This window comes from Gadus macrocephalus, chromosome 15 (assembly GCF_031168955.1).
Source record: "Gadus macrocephalus chromosome 15, ASM3116895v1".
Taxonomy (NCBI): Eukaryota; Metazoa; Chordata; class Actinopteri; order Gadiformes; family Gadidae; genus Gadus; species Gadus macrocephalus.
The window spans coordinates 14,775,837-14,794,682 of NC_082396.1; the positions used below are offsets into that span (position 1 = coordinate 14,775,837).

General features: G+C 43.5%; 1 protein-coding gene and 1 long non-coding RNA gene across 2 annotated transcripts in view; one reads left to right on the plus strand and one right to left on the minus strand.

Moving 5' to 3' along the window:
* The window catches only part of chrm3a (cholinergic receptor, muscarinic 3a), a 62,023-nt gene that overhangs the window by 31,472 nt on the left and 11,705 nt on the right, over positions 1 to 18,846 (minus strand). Inside the window, exon 2 of the mRNA XM_060072956.1 lies at positions 5,450 to 5,585. The gene's annotated coding sequence lies outside the window, so the exon portion shown is untranslated. The remainder of the gene's footprint in view (positions 1 to 5,449; positions 5,586 to 18,846) is intronic.
* LOC132473411 (uncharacterized) lies at positions 4,478 to 5,061 on the plus strand. Its single transcript, XR_009529366.1, has 2 exons — positions 4,478 to 4,533; positions 4,620 to 5,061. It is a non-coding gene; the product is annotated as an uncharacterized LOC132473411 (long non-coding RNA).

Consider the following 18,846-nt stretch of genomic DNA (forward strand, 5'->3'; position numbering starts at 1 on the left):
TATAAAGGCTTTCTTTTTATCATTTCATTATCTCTCTCTCTGCAACCTCAACTTTGGAGAGAAAGTATGCATTTAACAGACTTTGATTCCATTCATTCATTGGATTCTCACCTCAACTGCACCACAACGCCCAGATAGAAAGAAATCATAAGCGGACCGATAGAAAATAAAGATTTGAAGTCCCACCGCGAGACATGATGCTGATATGCAACTGAATCCCATTGGTTGGCCGGCCGAGGGTGCACGTGCGGAGGCATCAGGCATCCATGAATCGGGGTCGCTGGTTATTATTCACACATCAAGCAGGGGAAGCGTGGAAGTGTGCCAAGTCAAGTGTACACCGGAGTGTCAACGCCAGGTGTGACTGCCATCCATCTCGGCCCCTCTCTTATCTGGATATATCTGGATCCCAAAGCAGCCGTACGGAGACGACTCACTGCTTATGACAGGACAGCTGGGCCCCAAGATGGCCGGATAAACATTGGTCATGATGCCAGCGTTTCTACCGCAGCTGTTTCTCACTCTTCAGCACACGTGGCTGTATGGACACGTCTCTCTGGGAAGCTTTCACACACGCGTTCACCAGGATTAGACGGGATTCCTCACACTTTAACCCGAGCTGCGATTCTGTTGTTCACAGGGACGAAGAGGTGGAGTGGCACGTGTTCATCGATCCATCTGAGAAGCTGAAAACAGCTGCAAATTCAGCACTTCTACTTCCCCTGAATTATTGCATAGCAGTGTCTCAGCCCACACTGCAAACACATGCACGTTTGCTTATTCTGAAGGTAGATCTGAGTCCTTGAATTACTGATTAGCGTATGGTTTTGGTTAATTACCATCCCTACCTCCCTTTACTGCAACACACACACACACACACACACACACACACACACACACACACACACACACACACACACACACACACACACACACACACACACACACACACACCGACTGATGTAGCCCCTCAGGCATAGCAAGTGTAGTCTAACCTTGAAGAGACCATGGAGGTCCACACAACATGGATTATGAACAAGACCAACATTAGATTTGGATTTCAGATTATTTTAGACACAACACAACCATGGCTACCCCAATAACAAGCACATTTATTTCATAAATGGAATGAATAAATTACATTGATTCAATGTACTTTTCTCGGTGTTTCTTCACGCAGACAAATGTGCAAATGCATTCCACAAATTACACCTGGAGATTGTTGTTCTTTGTGAGGAAGCAATGTCTGCAACAACAACACAGTAGTTCGAATCAGCTTGGCCGTCACCAATAGGAAGTGACAATGGAAAGGGGAGGTGGCGCCGGAGAGACGAACATCTGCTTAGATGAGATGTATTGCCCTGGACACACAATCATTTCCCCAAAAATTGGATGCCGAAAGTGATTTATTGTAACTTCAGAAATCTTGCTCTCAGCAGCTCATAAAAACAGTGCCTGTGTCGGCCTTCTGGGAAACTTCTATCGGCGGTGTGCTGCCTTCAACTCAAAATGGAAAGAAAGGGAATAATGATCATGCCTTCTGACAAAAGTTCCCATACTTCATTAAATACCGACGAGGGGTTCTAGCTACACTAATGGCAGACAATAATAAATGAAGGTCCTTAAGAGCTGTACAATTTACCATATCATTATGTTAATATATACACATTTATTGTATTTAGTTTTTTTTTAATGTTGCGAAAGTTAACGTCTTTATGTAAATATATATAAATATATATATTTATGGATGTATTAGCCATATTTTACCCACTTATAAATCATACAAAAACAAAGCTACCCTGGATCTCTTCAGTTTGTATATAGCCATAATACCAAAAATAATTGGGAGGAACAGTTTCCTGAACTATGTGTAAATTAAACTTAATAAAATAAAACAATATTTAACTCCCTGATGAATCACTATGTTGTGGTGCCACAAAAACTGCCAGTCTTGATAAATATTCAATAGGAGTAGCTCACCAGTATACATCTCAAACCAAGGATATTAAAACTATTTTATTACACTGGTTTATTACACTTCACATCCATATAAAATGTGTTGCCATATCAAACAAGCTGATTAAGATGCTTATTTCTTTACAATGAAGTCTCACTCATTTCACATGCCACAATGAAAACACTCAACATGTCAATGTTTCCATTACTCAAATGTAAACTTCCTGTATAAAATGAACAGCGATAGGAGGCTCATACTACCGCTTTTGATCAGATCAGTGTTCCTAATCTTCATTTTATACACAAAACTCACTTATTTCATGACTCATCCAATGAAAATATACACACAGCTAGAGTCATCAATGTCCAGAAGCACATTGTATGATGGCTTCATGCGTATTATGATATTGGCTTGCTGGTGTTGGCTGGTTGAGTGGTTGAGTCATGCTTTAATAACGGATCGGTGACACACATCTTCTAACACCGCACTACAACGGAATTACATTCTTCAAAGTCCCGGGATTGATTTGATAGTGGCCTAATGTAGGTTGTCGTCATTACATGTCATTACACGCATACACTCAGGCACACAATATTGGCAATTATCTTAGCACTATTGTTCATATTACATTGCATTCTGAACATGCCTTTTAACAATTAGGTCTAAATCCTCTCATTCATCACAAAGATTTCACTTTTTCAATTTATAATGACCCAAAAGAAACCCTAAATTGTCTAATCAGATGAAGGTCCAGTTTTTCCTATACCATTAGAATATATGGTCAAATATACATGCAATCCAATTGCTCTGATGTGCATTTTCACTGCCTGACTGCGAAACCGAGTAGATCTGTAGAAACGCTGTAGTACACATGCCAGGCCCATAAGGGACACTGCTTCTGCTACAGAAATCCAGAAGAAAATTAACTAAGAAGAAGAGGCAAGCATGCGCATAAAGGCTGCCCCCCGAACCACTAACAACACAAACAAACAGTCAGTCAACAGTCTCAATAAATAATGGCTTAGCAACCCAACAAGGGACATGATCTGCTGCAGAACGATTACAAGCCTGTAGTCCGCCATCATCTTTGTTGTTGTGAGTTCTGAGACTCCGCGGGCTTAACAGTCATTGGCTAGAGGGTCGAGGGGTGGGGCGATGACGTCATGGTTTACGGTTTCAGTCGGTTTCAGGCGTTCACACGAATCCAAAACGAAACCGGGTAGATTTGAAACCACCTCCGAGGGTGGTTTCAGAAGTTTACGGTTTCGGTCAGCGGATTCGCCGGCTTCATGTGGACGGAAGGCCGAACCGTACAAGACCTTTGCGGTTTCGCCATGAAATCGGCTTCGTGTGGACGGGGCCAGAGAGCCAGCCTGGTCAGAAAAACAAGCCAGATGTTTTGCGTTAAACTCCTCAGCCCTGGGCGGAGTCACAGAGTGGTCAGAGCGTGCAAGAACACGATACCATCCAAACTACACACCAAAAAAGATCAAAAGGGACCATCATAAGCCCTTAAGACCTCGGCCAACTCGGAGGCCAATATTGAACACTTCCTGCTTGGCTCAATCCCCTGAATCCCCGCCCACGTAAAAAAAGAGATGCTCTGGTGGCTGTGGCTTGAGTGGTACTTGGCTCGGCATGAATCTCCGCAGAGCGAATCAGAGACTTGTAGGCGGGGTGGATCAGGCGTGACCATAGAGATCAACAGAAAAACACAGCGCTACTACTGTAGAATAGCGTTCAACTTCTGCCTTTAAAGGGGAAATCCGGTGTAAAATATGTTTAGTATGATAACGAGTTTGAATGTTCGTTAGGGAGCAAAAAAACGCGTATAGACGCATTCTTAAGTTGGCTATTTTTAGCTGATTCTACCAAAACGTTATAAACTTTGAACGATGGGGGCATGTGTTATGGTAAAAACTAAATTGTTATTTTAAACCACTTAAAAGGCTAGAAGTAGCCCGACACCAATTTTAACGGCGTTCATTTTTTTTATCACGCGATTAACGCTCTTTTGGCTTGGCAAACGTTGTACTTTTTTCACCTGCTGTCTAGCAACAGCTAGTCACGTTACAACAAAACAACAAGCACGCCGCACAAGCTTGTTGGGGCAAGCAAGGATACGGAGCGGGTGAAAAACTCCTTAAAAGTGTGTGTGTGTTGTGTGTCACTCTGTTCGAGCCTGCACGAGACTTCAATGTTGTCCTTGGCTGTTACGTCTTTCTGACCAATCGCAGTTCAAGGCCCACCTGGGCTGCACCAATTCGAGAGGGGCCACTCAGTTACTCCCCTCTAGACAAAATCGACTTGGTTGCGATGTTGACAGTTTGTGAGTGTTGCGTCTGTTGAGTGAGTGAGAGGTTGCGGGCGCACAGCTCAGGCTGCCGGACGGCGCTGCAAGGAACTTTTATAGACGCAATATTGTTAACCCGCACCCGCATTTAGAATAGAAAAAAATGAGAGATTAATCGCGAGTTAATTAATGCGATTAATCGCGATTAAATTTTTTAATCGCTTGACAGCAGTAGTCTAAAAATATAAAACGAGGCATTGATAACTTTTTAAGTGTACAGATTGTTTATTAAAAAGGAAATTTTATACACACAATACTATCGGTAGATCACCCGTCGACGGCATCTTGTTTTTAAGACTCGATAAGTAGATTGGCGAACACAGAGCTTGCGTGTTGTTGACCGATGGCACAATCTCTGTGTTCGTCAATCTACTTATCGAGTCTTAAAAACAAGAAGGCTTCAACGGGTGAACTACTGATGATATTGTGTGTATCAAATGTCCTTTTTAATAAACAATCTGTACACTTACAAAGTTATCAATGCCTCATTTTGTATGTTAAGACCCTTATTATAATACCAAAGAAGTGTCGGGCTACTTCTAGCCTTTTAAGTGGTTTAAAATTGCGATTTAGTTTTTACCATAACACATGCCCCTATCGTTCCAAGTTTATAGCATTTTGATAGAATCGGCTAAAAACAGCCAACTGAAGAATGCGTCTAAATGCGCTTTTTTGCTCCAAAACGAACATTCCAACTCGTTATCATACCAAACACATCCCGAATCCATTTTACACCGGATTTCTCCTTTAATGTCTTATTTATGTCAAGTCATTCTGCTGTTGAAAAAACATTCTTAAATATCGTCTCAAACATCAACAGAGAGCGACGTCCCTCGTTCAATCGTTATCTGCCTCGTGATTTGTTGAGGCGGAGGCAACTTTGCACCTGATCTAAAACAGCTTAGACTGAGGAACGTTCAGATTAAAAAATGACAGTGAGCAAAACCGAAACAAAGATGACTGTTAATGATCTGATCTGCTTGTTATTCATTCGGTTTGGGAGGATCGTCCCACAAGCCCCTGACGCAGGGCACTAATGTGGGATGGAGGGGGGGCTGTGGGGATGGTGGTGGTGGTGACGGGGGGGGAGGTGACGGGGTAATATGATGGATCCTAGGGGGATCGTCACAACTACTCACCGAATGTTTTGGGGAAGTGGAGTGCGGGGAGGTCAGCTCTCGGCAGACAGCATCTGGGTGTGGAGGCTGGGCGCTGCTGGCAGGGTGGCATGGTTATCCACCGCCGGCTGGGGGGAGGAGACGGTGGCGCTGGTGTCTGGGGGCCAGACGGAGAGCAGAGAGGGCACCGACGACGACACGGAGACAGAGAGCGAGGGAGAGAAGACACAGAGAGGGAGAGAAGATACAATGAGGATGAGACACAGATAGATGTGACGGGAATGCACAGACACACACACGATACACTACCACACATACACATACACTGACTCATTTTTTACACACAGGTACCCACACAGATAGAGGTACAAAAGAGGTCAAATAAATGAAACACAAACGCACACTCACTCTCTCTCACTCACACATAAACATTCACACACTCACACACACCTCAAATGTATTAAACACAAACACACACTCACTCACTCACTCTCTCCTCCTCTCAAACACACACATACACACATTCACACACACACACACACACACACATCTCAAATAAATTAAAACAAGCAAACACTCACTCTCTCATCCCTCTCAAACATACACACGCACACACACAACCACAAGCATGTGCGGATGTATCCAAATTAGGGAGTCTACTCCCTTTGTCTGACTTCTGCAGAAGATGGAACCATTTAGAAGCTAGAAAAGCATAGCGCAACTGCAGCGTGTCAGCATACACTGAGGTACCGTCACATGTTGTTGTCCTTGGCCGGCTAACAGAGGGTCGGCTGCTGATCTGGAGGAGTCAAAGCCCATTGATGAGTGACTGACTCACAGAACCGTCCAAAGTATGCCAGAACGGCTCACAAGCGCACTCACACCAACCAACCTGACCATCTTCAGCCAGCGCCGCTCATAGGATCCTGCGGCAGCGTGCTTGATTCATGAAATACGCCTTAATCAAGGATGTGCTCAGGACGCAGAGCCACCATTCCCTGCTGGATAATATCCGTCAAACTGAAGAATGGCACGTCTTCATCTTCCCGAGGAGAGTCCAGGCCTTATATAGCCTGGGTCTAGCGGGCCTGCCTGCTGCACATAGCTGGATCTGGCCCGGGGCGAGGGGAGAACGGGCTTAAGAAAGCTCATTAAAATACCCTGTAAGTCTTAGCAGACAAAGATGATTGTGGTCATGTCACATATGATTGCACCACACACACACATATTCACGAGCACACAAAGAGACACACAAGGTTGAACTGCACACGCATACATGCGCAGACAGACAAACACAAAAACAGATAACGAAAGGGTAGGGACGGAAGGTTAAAGACCGTTATTAATAATTCAAGAATAAGCAGACATGGCCAAAGCCAACGCCACAGCCAACTTTCTCCCTCATTTGCAATAACACACTGAGGGTCCATCAGGAAAACATCTCACCACTGACTGGATATGTGTGTTTATGTGTGTGTGTGTGTGTGTGTGTTTGTGCGCGTGCAGATGTGTGTGCGTCTTTGAGGTAACCTTTGTAAAATAAGCGCTGACAATAGTAAAAGACGCATGCCTTATTTTATAGCAAATTCTAAAATAAAAAAAAGCATGGGACCGTTCCAGCTTCACCTCCTGCCCTGAGCTGTAATTGAACGATTCGGGGGAGATGTTTAGCATCATCTTTAATGACGTGACCTCCCGGTGGCCTTCCTGCTCAGGGAGTTTGGGCTTCAGTCTCTCTCAGCGGGCTGAAGGGCACCCCATGTTTGAAGCATCGTTTCACAAGCTGTGCAAGAAGCTTAACAATACAACCTCCATGTTGGGATGCTAGTGGGATTATCAGACTGATAACTGATGTGATAAGAGTCCATCTTTTCATGTTGGGTGTACTTCTATCTTTTAATGGATACCTGAAGATGTGTTCTCCTGGCAGCGCGAGGGCACAGCAGATCTCAACGCACAACTGTGTTTTAATGAAGCAGCTGCTGCCTTACAGACACACACAAACACTGCCCTGTCTACGGTACAGATGTGAGCAGGGATACACACACGCACAAAACACACAAAACACTGCGCTGTCTACAATACAGATGGGAGCATGCACAAACACACACACAAACACCGCCCTGTCCACTTACAATACAGATGGGAGCACGCACGCACACGCACACACACTGTCCTGTCTATAATACAGATGGGAAAATACACGCAGACACACACACAAACACAAACACACACACACAAAACACTGTCCTTTATAAAATACAGATTGGAGCACAGACACCCACACACACACATACATCACAAACACACATAAAGCACTCTATGTCACAACAGTAAAATATGTCCTGGCTATCTAAAGGCCACTTGAGCAAGGCCCTTCATCTCAACAGCAAATCTCCCAGCAGTAAATCATAGGAAGCTTATTCACCATTCCACATTGATATCATATTTCAACAATTGCTTTGCGTTCCTTTTCCCTGCCTGCAGCGGGAGCAGCTACAAGAAGGATGGCAGTATATATGCCCTTGATTCGTGTGTCTGTATTAAACACTGTGCTGGCCACACGCCGAGTGTGACCGTAAAAGATTAGAAAGGGTTCTTGAACCGTGTTGTAAAACTAAAAAGCTGCACACCGTCTCTGCTCCGGTAATCATGGTTTTCGTACCACTCTATCATAACATCTAATTACCAATACGGCCCTCTTGAAAGGATAATCAAACACAAGACGCAGAGAATGACGAGCTCCTTGAAGACTCCTTGCTGGAGCTCCAGGTCACCGTCCTCCGTTGATGATGATGTAAGACTGGGAGGACAGCACTGTATGGATTCAATCTTGAGTGGCATGTGCCTAGAGGGTTTATTTCTGTTCAAGTGAATGTATTGTTTATACGTGTGTGTGTGTGTGTGTGTGCATGTGCGTGTGCGTCCCTGTGTGTGTGTGTGTGTGTGTGTGTGTGTCTGTGTGTGTGTGTGTTTTTCTGTTCATATTTGTGTGTGCATGAGAAAGAGCCTGTGTGTCTGGCTTCAGCTTGTGCTGAAGCCAAGGTCATCCGTCCCCATAGTGGTGACATACATGGAGCCAGACGGAGTCTCTCGCTGCGATGCGCTCCATCTGCTTCTGCCCATGAGAGAGGCTAGTTAACACGCAGCGCAAAGACGTTGTGTGTCCTGTGGATACATCTTCATGAAATGTCTTTTGAATTAGGTCAGATAATAGCAAACAGGGATGGGCTACTATGGAGATTATTGAAGTCGCCTTAATGACGATACTTAGGAGAAAAGAACCGGTTGTTAGTGTTTGGCAAAAAATTGACAATAAAGTTGGTGCCGGTGGCTGCCTAGCCGACCAAAAAGAGGGGTGGTGCGCACATCCAAAGGTAATACACAGGTGCTTAGCCGACTAGCAATTTCCTTCAACAGAAAACAGAATGAATATGAATAACGAAAGGTTTCTCTTCCTTAAATAAGCACAAGGCCCTGAAGGCAGTGGAGTGGCGCCGTTCTGGGGTGGAGCTGATTGCACTGGTTTGATGGGCGGCCGGAGAGAATATGAAGAATATGAGAATATGAAGTTGAAAGCTTGGGGGGGGGGGGGGGGGGGTCAGGAAAGGTTCTCATACTATATTTAGTATTTTCATGCAATTTTCCAAGACGGTGTGGTGCTTCATCAGAAGGCGGACTACAGAAGAAATGCACTGACCTTTATTTCCCGGCTGGAAAAGTGACAGTGAGCAGCGCTGAACTCTGATGACCACCACTGATTCTCCAAGACATCTTCATTATTGATATAGGCTAGACCATTGTATGTGTGTGTGTGTGTGTGTGTGTGTGTGTGTGTGTGTGTGTGTGTGTGTGTGTGTGTGTTGTGTGTAAATAGTGTGGGTATAATGTGTTTGTGTGTGTGTAATGTGTGTGTGTGTCAGAAGTTTGTGTAGTATGTGCAGAGTGTGTAAGTGCGCACGCATGTGCGTGTGCTTGCATGTGCATCTGTACACAGGTGGTTTTTGTATTTCAGTTATATGATCAATATTACATTATGTACATTTTCTACACTTCCTGGTGATCTTCCTCTTATGACTGCGTCGTGCTGGACCACACTGCCAAAGGAACAATCTCCCTGGAACCCGCTCCAGGTCTGGTTCCCTGTGGGGACGGCACCAGCATTCACGCCCGGTAGAGGAGAGCCTTCAGATGACCTTCTCAGTGTGCTATGGCGAAGCCCCCTGGAGACGCGTTAGAGGGCTAAATGAATCAACTGAAGTCTGTCTCCACCGCCCTTTAAGATCCTTAATAAAATGAAGTGTGTTCTGAATCCAACTATGCTACTATTATTATAATCAGGAGGATCCGTCTCTCAGTGTTTCTGTGTGTGTCTGTGTGTCTGTCACATCCATCAGGCTACATGAAGCGGTTCTGGCCTAGGTTTGGTGGTAAACGTCATAATGTCTTCTTAACAGCATGGTCCCTGGGAGTCGATGATTTCCAGCAAGTGACTCAAAGCTGGGCGACGAAATGTCTTTGATGTCAATGTTTCAGGGACGTGCGGAGCGGGGAGAACAGGGCTCACTAATGGCACCGTACGAACTGTACTGTTGTGCCCTAAACAACCCCTCAGAGTGAAGGCCACACTTATGCATTACACCATTAACTCCATGCTGTTGACTATTGAACTACCAACAAGACAGACATCAAGGACAATGTGTCTGTGTGTGTGCATGTTCGTGCATTCATGCAATGCATACACACAGACACAAACACCCATTTGGCAGACACGCACACACACACACACACACACACACACACACAAAACTTTCTTTTGGCCAGTTTCTTTATCTTGACGTCGCTTCAGCTTCATGTGAATCTTGATACAGCAACAGTCCAAAATACCCCGTCTTTTGTTTTGAAATAGAGAAATGGAGGGCAGACAGAGGGAGATAACACAGGTGAAGTTTAAAGACGGATGACTTATTCAATTCATGACGGTGGCAAAGGTGTGCTACATGAGTGCTCTTGTGGTGCAGTAACAAGATAGAAAATAATTTCTATGAGGTTGTTCACTGAGAAGGTGTTGCTTTTGTTACATTAAAGCTGTGAGGAAACTAGATTGAGACGCCTTCTAAAAAATATATTTGCAATTCCATAGATTATCTATAGATCACATAATGATGCAATTTAGTTTTTCTTTGTATGTATTGTTGCAGATAAGTAATACCTTTGGGAAACCATGCTGGGATTAAGTTTTGTGTTTTCTTTTCTCGAAAGGGCCTTGATGGGTCAGGAGTGAGGGAAACATTGGACATTAAAGCGTTGGTAAATTAACAATCTCAGCACGTGTACTAAACCATTAACCTCTCAGCACTACCTGGTCACCTAATGTTAATTGATATTTTATTGTGTGTTCATGTTTATGTGTGAGTGTGTCAGGTATGTGTGTGTGTATTGGTTGGCTGATGGATAATGTTTGATTTATTAAGATGTTAATTTGTGTGCAATGTCTGAGGAACTGCTGCGAGTGTTGAAAGGATCACTTTGAGGACACTTCAACGGGAATATTAAAGACATTTGAAAACACAAGGAAGGGATTATAAAAAAGAACGTGCACATTTGATCAAAGGGCAATTACTCAACCTTAAAATACTTCCTCAATATAATCACCTAACTGCTCCCTTCAAACAAATACATTGGCGAGCTTCAATCCTGGGAGGCGTGCTCATAAAGGTGTTCACTCATAGATGACGACATCATTGTTTGATATCAATCTAAGAATAAATAACGTCTCATACCAACGCCCTGTGGAGCACATTTAACGGCAGGTGGATATGACACGGACAGCGAATGGAAACGCAGCATTTTACCCTGTTTAACGTCGATGTATCACTATCCCGGCGTTCAAATGTGTTGTTTACCAGATGACAGAAGTCAATGTTAATGATAAGCGTTGGCTTAAGATGGCGTACCGGCGGCAGCTTGGCTGTGTGCATCCTCCCCTGCACCTAGAAGGAGAATCCCCCAATCCGGGCCTGCCGCTTCCTACTACAGCCCCTGCTCTCTGGGAATGAAGGCATGCTGCTATCAGGCATTCCACACACTTATCTGGCTCACTGATCCGGAACGTGTGTGTGTGAGTTTGAGTGAGTGAGTGAGTGAGTGAGTGTGTGTGTTTGAGTGTGTGAGCGTGTGTTTGAGAGTGTAAGTGTGAGTGTGAGTGTGAGTGTGAGTGCGTGTGTGTGTGTGTGCGTGCGTGTGTGTACTTAGAGGCCTATCAAAGCTGTTATTGCTATCGTTATTATCTTATGTTGAATGCCAAACATGGGGCGGTATAATATATAGTCCTTCAAAGTGAATTTCATGCTAGGAAAACATTTGCTGTTCTGGTTACCAATTAAACTTCCAAATGAAAGGCAGGGTCTCAGGTCAAGTACGCTGTTCCCTAGCGCACCTGTTTATCCATTAGTGCTTAAGCCATAGAGCAGGGGGAGCGAGAGGGAGGGGAGAGGAAGAAAGAGAGAGATATAGAGACAAACCGATGAATAGAGGGATAGAATAAGAGATGGGAGCAACAAATATATATATATAGAGAGGGAGAGAGGGAGAGCAAAGAGAGAGACGAGTAACATGCAGGGATCGGGAAATAGAGAGGGCAGAGAAAGCAGCGCAACAGATAGAGAGAATAGGATGCAGTCGTGCAAGAAAAAGCACGACTGCTGGAATCCTTGAGACTTTGGCACAGTTCAAAGATGCAATCTGACATGAGTTGGTGGTGGTGGTGGTGGTGGGGGTTGGGGGTAGAGGGGAGACAGGGTATAAGAAGACATGTCTTTTTTACATAAGTGCTTGCATCTTAAGAAGAACACTTTTTGGCACACAAGAGGAAATGATCGTTAAAGACATCCTGCTTTTTTGTGTGTGAAAATATGCGCTCAACTAATCATACTTATCACAGCATACATAGAGTCAGGAAAACAACATTAACCCTAACCTTGAAAACACATCACGGCTCATCATAAAGATGACCATAAGAGTGCATAAGGGCGTACAATTACTAAAGCCCCACTGTGGGCTGATGCAGTGTCAAAGACAACCAGTGAAACCATTGGGCTTTAAGGGAGATTGGATGTAGCGGGCAAAACATGTTTTTTGTCCTTCTCCAGTGAAACTAGCAATGCCGTTCTGCACCAAACTCAAACCACACACAAACTTATGTAAAATACAGTGTGAAAATACAGCCTGAAAGGAATAAATTACGTGAAAGGAAATCAGAAATAGAGTGTCCACAACTTTTTCAATTTTTTGAGACGGATGCTCCATCTAGTTGATAGACAAATGATGGACAGAATTTACTCAGAGAGTCTGATTATAGCCCTACAATTCAACCCTTATAACTGTTCAACCACAAAAGAAAACGAATCGCACGTGCCAATTTCAAACCCAATAATTTGTCCTACGCTAAAGAATTTGACCGGCGCCATTCCAGCGCCAGCAGCAATAGAGCCCTGAGCCTCCCAGCTAAACGGTCCTTACCACGTCAGATCGAGACAGTTGGAAGTATTTTCAGGCTTCCTGCTCGCATACGACCTCTTAGAACTGTGAAGTGCATCCCAAAAAGATGACAGACAAAATAGACTTGCTGGGGATAAATGCATTCATAAGTTAGCAAAAGCAGGCCAAACGTCCCGTCGCCAAAAGATAAATCCACACGATGAGCACAGGCTAATTATACATGCCTGGCGCCCTGTTTGTGTTGCAGGCCACGCGAAAACAAACAGAGCTCTGTACTGTTACCATTCTCACTTCCATTTCGGGGGCCTCTCTTTCGCTTTATGTTGTTATTGTAGAGGCATTTTTGACACATGTACCGTGGTATCACTCTGTGGCTGCAGGGAGAATAGAAGAAATAGATGATATTTGCGCAAATGATGTGTCTTGCCTGGTTTGGGCCGTGTCGTAAACAAAATCATTAGGAATGAAGACGTCTTGATTCATTATTTCTGGTCTAAATGTAATGTTAAGGAAAGAGAAGTTAAAAATAAATAGAATCGAGATAAGATGGCCTCCCATGTTGACACTGTGTACGCTCCAAACACACGGGCAAAGAGATAAATGCACTCCTAATGAGATAGCTCGTTCCCAAGAACAGGAAATAGCCAACAACAAATGACCCCAAACACAACACTCATTCCATGGGACTACAGCTTTTTGGCAGCTGGGAGAATATTAGCAATTAGGCATCCAGGCTCCCTGTGCCTCTGTGACAGGGGGAAGCATAGCAGCAGCTGAGTCTCTGCTTTGGGCAGGGGCACGGGGGGTAGTGGGGTATAGAGGGGGGGCTGACAGACAGATGGGGGGGGGGGGGGGGGCAATACCAATGTTTTCTTATTAAAGACAATTTCTTCTCAGCAGAAGCAGGTGTGTGTGTGTGTGTGTGTGTGTGTTTGTGTGTGCTAGTGTGTGTGTGTGTATGTGAGTGCGGCGTGCGTGCGTACGTGCAGCGTGCATTAGGGCCCGACCGATATTGATTTTTGAGTGCCGATGCCGATGCCGATTATTTTCAGAGAAAAATTACGATTACGATTTAACCGGCCGATTAAAAAAAAAAAAAAAAAAAAAAAAAAAAAAAACATATAAAACGTAGTTTTTGATACCTTAAATATACTTTAAACACTTTTGACGAATATGTGAATTGAATGCAGAACCTTTGAGTGTTTTAGAATACATTTACAGTCAAAAATGAGTGTAATGTAAAATGTAAAATAAATAACTAACTCCCAATGTGCTGCGCTCGTGAGCAGTGACTAACACGTGCGTGCTGAGCAGTATGGTCTCACCGTTAGAGTCTACAGTATAACAAATTAACATGGCTGGGACCTAAAGAAAAACAGGCACAACATGCTCAAACAACGCGTCTTGTGTACATTGGTGAGGTGAGCGCGCAGCTGCCTGAGCGAGCGTGCTTTCATGTTGTATGGTAAAATTCAATCTCCTCTTTTTTACTCCAGCTAAAGTTGTTAGTTAGCAAGGCGAGTAGGAGCGCAATCTGCAGGATACTAATCGCAATAACATTTAAAAAAAAAATTAATAAAAAAAAAATTAATAAAAAATATCGGTTGTAATCTGCGTCTTTTTGGCCGATGCCGATTATTTTCAAAAAGGCTATAATCAGCCGATTAAATCGGCAGGCCGATAAATCGGTCGGGCCCTAGCGTGCATGCGTGCGTGCGTGTATATAACATAATGGGGTTGTCAAGGTTGGCGTTTTAGAGTCAGAGTTACTCTACTGACCTCCTGACATAAAACAATGCCTTAGCATATCTTTCTTAATTCATAATTACTTCTACGGCCCAAGCCACGTCATCATGTGTCGATCGGATCACAACCAGAACCCCAAACACCTCCAGACAGTAAATAAACAAGGCACACCCGAGAAGGTAACAGCACTTGATTGGTTCTGTCCACAAGGAACCGATGGTGTTCTGTTGGGGTTCTGTGATAAGACTTCTTTACCCATCAATCATGTAATCTGAATTGTAATCGGAAAGCCAACACATATTTATCGCCGCCCCTACAACAGGCGTCTTCACCAGCGACTAAATGGATCCATCGTTCAGTGGAGCAGACAGAGCAGTCTGCCTGCCCTCTGTCTGACCAGGAATTACATCCTCTGCTGAATGACTTCAGCGGGCTGCAAGCTACTGGAGCAAATGGTCCATCCTACTAACTATAAACAGAGAGCCAGTGATGGCGTACACAATTGATTTTAAACCGATCCGCAGCACGCCAGATAAAACAGCATTGCAGCAGTTATGAAAGCACAGGTCATGTTTGTTCTCACGCCCACATAATCTTTAATAATTAAGAAGGAAGACAAAAACAAAAAAAAGATGTCTGGAAATATGACAATCTACATAAATCCAAAAGCAGTCATTAATTGGGAATGTGATCCCACGTGTAACACTATCCCTCCGGGATCCGATTCATAAGAGAGCTACTTTCCATCTTCTGTTTTTAAGTGAGATCCTGGATGTAATGCTGGCCAGATTGCCTTGCCGTGCGGTCAGATGTGGACACAGCCACAGTCATAGGTTACTCTTCTGTTTCTGTGTTTATACGCACCACTTCATGCCGGGAAACTTTAGGATGACAAATGACATGGAAAGTCAGGGATTCAAAACAGTGTCACCGATACAGGCCCGTTTTAATTTCCCCTCTCCCCAAAGCCAAGGAATTCTAGGATCATTAGGAGGCAGCGGTTTAAAGTAAAAGCATCCGATGGTGGATTTCATTGGTTGTTTCTACTCCCAAATGCGGTTGATTACTACAGAGAATATATTGATCAAATCATAACTGACTGTGTCAGTAACTAAGATGATCATTAGCAAGCAAAAAAATATATGGTGAGATATATATTTATCGTCGGATACATATAATATATATATTTTTACTGGTAGTATTCCCAATACCTCAATTATACATTCTAAGTATAGCTCAATCTCCACGCCAGTCACTGGCAACTACTTATATTCTAGAAGGAAAAGAAATGCTGGACTAAAATAACAAAATATATGACGATAAATAAAGTAGAAAGTATTACTTTTATTACAGGGTGATACTGTAAATACTCAATAAACAAGTGTCAGAAAACCCAGAAGGTTGAAAAGCCTGATGGCTCCAGGATAGAACCTGTCCTTCAGTCTGCTGCTCCAAGGCCGGTACTCCCCTATCACCTGCCATAGTGCGGCAGAATAAAAAGTTAATGTGCAAGGTGGAGGCGGTGCTCATAGGAAGTCCTTATAGGGCCGTACGATCCGGGTAAAATAGAGAATGGGACAGACTTGATTAGGTCAATTCATGAATAGTTAAGTTTTAATCAAGCAGGGCCAAGAAAAGGTCTAGGAATCATTGGAAACCCGACCATTCGAAGGGCACCATCATGTCAGCTCATCCACACCGATGCTAATTGTTGTGTCAACTTCACCCAATTGAACGCAGCAGCAGTTAGAGTGAGCTGTTTCTCGACTCCCTCAACCAGGTCACCTCCCTCAATCCGACGAATGGCGGAGCATTGATTTACACAAGAATCATGAGCGGGTTAAATATAGGATCAGCGATGTCGCTGTAGGTCCTGTTGTCACGATGAACCATCTGCATATGTCAGGCTGATGGATTGAGCGGGAGCAGAGATCGACCGGCCATTCTGGTCAGACCAGCCTCGTGCTACCAGCCTGACTCTTGTCTTGTCCCGACCGCTGACTGATGGCCGCATTAAATGGGGCGGCGCCTATGCAATCCCAATGACACCCCATGACCCCAAAGACCCCAGCCCAGGCGTTTGAAGGGTTTATTTAATTTTAAATAGGAGAGAAATAAAGAGGAATCAATGGGAAGTTTATGTTTTAAAATATCCCAGAGTGATGTAATGAAAGATAATGTTTAAATAGTGTAAAATGGAGTAAAGCTTCTCTCACAAATATTTGTTTGTAAAGGATCATAATAATGTAACAACCATTAAAAATATGTTGAGCATAGCTTATAATTTAAGTTTTATATACTAAAAGTTTACACATTCATGGAGCCTTTTGGGTATGCATGCACATAAAGACAACTCTGCATTTTGCCTGAATAGATAAAAAAATTCTAAATTCTAAAGTGCTTGCATTGGGCAGCTCTAGCTAAGAAAAGTAATTTTTCATATGTATAAAGTCACTTCTCAAACACAGTGAAGTAGCACACTTAGTCATGTTCCACAACTTGTCAAAGAAGCTTTTACGAGACGTGTAATGCAATGACAGCCAGCATATTCTCTTTATATAATAAACATTAAGGCACACGATCCAGTGCCATTGGAGTCTGAGACGTGATTAAACACAAAAATCCCAAATAAACAACGTAGTTGGCTCTTTAACCTTCGTTTTAGCAAGTGTAAGAACACACCGGGGAGCGAATTAAAACCAAAGGAGCCCGATACCTTTGTTGTGTACAGTGTAAACAGACTCTGACACATCCTGATTATGATATATGCACAGCAAAGTGCTGTGCTGCTCTCCAGCCCAACTTTCTGCCAGAGGCAGAGGGACAGGGGCCTCGTAACCCAGCCCAGGAAGCAACTGGAAGTCTCCCTTCCACTTGATCTTTAAAGAACTGTTTATCATTACGATTCCCGGGCTTCAGAATGATTCATGTAAAAACATTTGTATAAAGTTCTGAAGCATAAAGTTGAAGAGTATTCCTTTCGGCACAGATGGGACGCTGCCAATTACACACCCCGGTAATTGAAATAGCAGCGGCGCAGACCTGCACCGACTAATTTGTACTAATTAGGTTTATTGATATGCATCACCTGTCATAAACAATTCAAAACAAAATGTGCCAATGAATGGTAACGGCTGTTTATGAAAAGTGGTCACTGATGCTACTTACTTTCCACACTCACTAAGCATAACCTTTGAATTGAGGAATCCTAACAAAAAACTAACAAACAACAAAGTACAGGAATCCGGCTCCACTGAAATGAGCCTTCACTAAAGAAGCCATGTTGCAGACTCTTCTCTATAAAAAAAAAAGACACAGGCAGAGCGCATCTCATGTTATGACTCGGCAGCCTATATTCTGTTTACGGCCAATTACCACTCCATAGGGCTGATGTGAAACGTTCACTGTGGGATGTAGCTGCAACCTGCTCAATAAGTAGCATAAGAGGTGTAGCGTATGATGGCATTACAATAGAAGGAAGAAAACTTTGCGAGGACCACCCAATCAATCAACCGTTTTGGCTGGACGGTAGGGCTGGGCGATTAATCGAATTTCAAACTCGATTTCGATTTTAGCGTCAAGCGATCAAACTAATAAACATCGTCGAGAGTTCGATTTTGTGCAGACCAGCTGGATACATATCTGTACATTATTTGAGATTTAAACATTTTCTTTTGGACCATTTTGTATATTTTTTAAGGCGAAATATCAACGTTTTCAGTTACAAAGTGTTTTTGATGGAGACATGCTGAATAAATACATCATGTTTCAAACTCAAAAAATAATAGTTTGAATAATCGTGATTTCAATATCGACCAAAATAATCGTGATTATGTTTTTTCCCATAATCCCAGCCCTACTGGCCAAGTACCTTTTCAATTAATATGGTGCTGCCAGCGGTGTTTGACCCCCCCCCTGACTTTATCCCCTAAATAAACTCCATATATTCAGTGGAAGCTTTCCATATTGACTAAGGCTTCTTTGCTGGTTTTCCCCTCGTCTTGACATTCAATTGGATCCAAAACAAAATTAAAACTGCAGTCGAACTTCAACCCCTACTGATCCCTTCTGATCCTCGATGATAATTATTAGAACTTCTGGGAATACTGCAGCCCATGCACGCACACCCACACCACACCCACACCCACACTCACACAACCAACCCCTGGGAC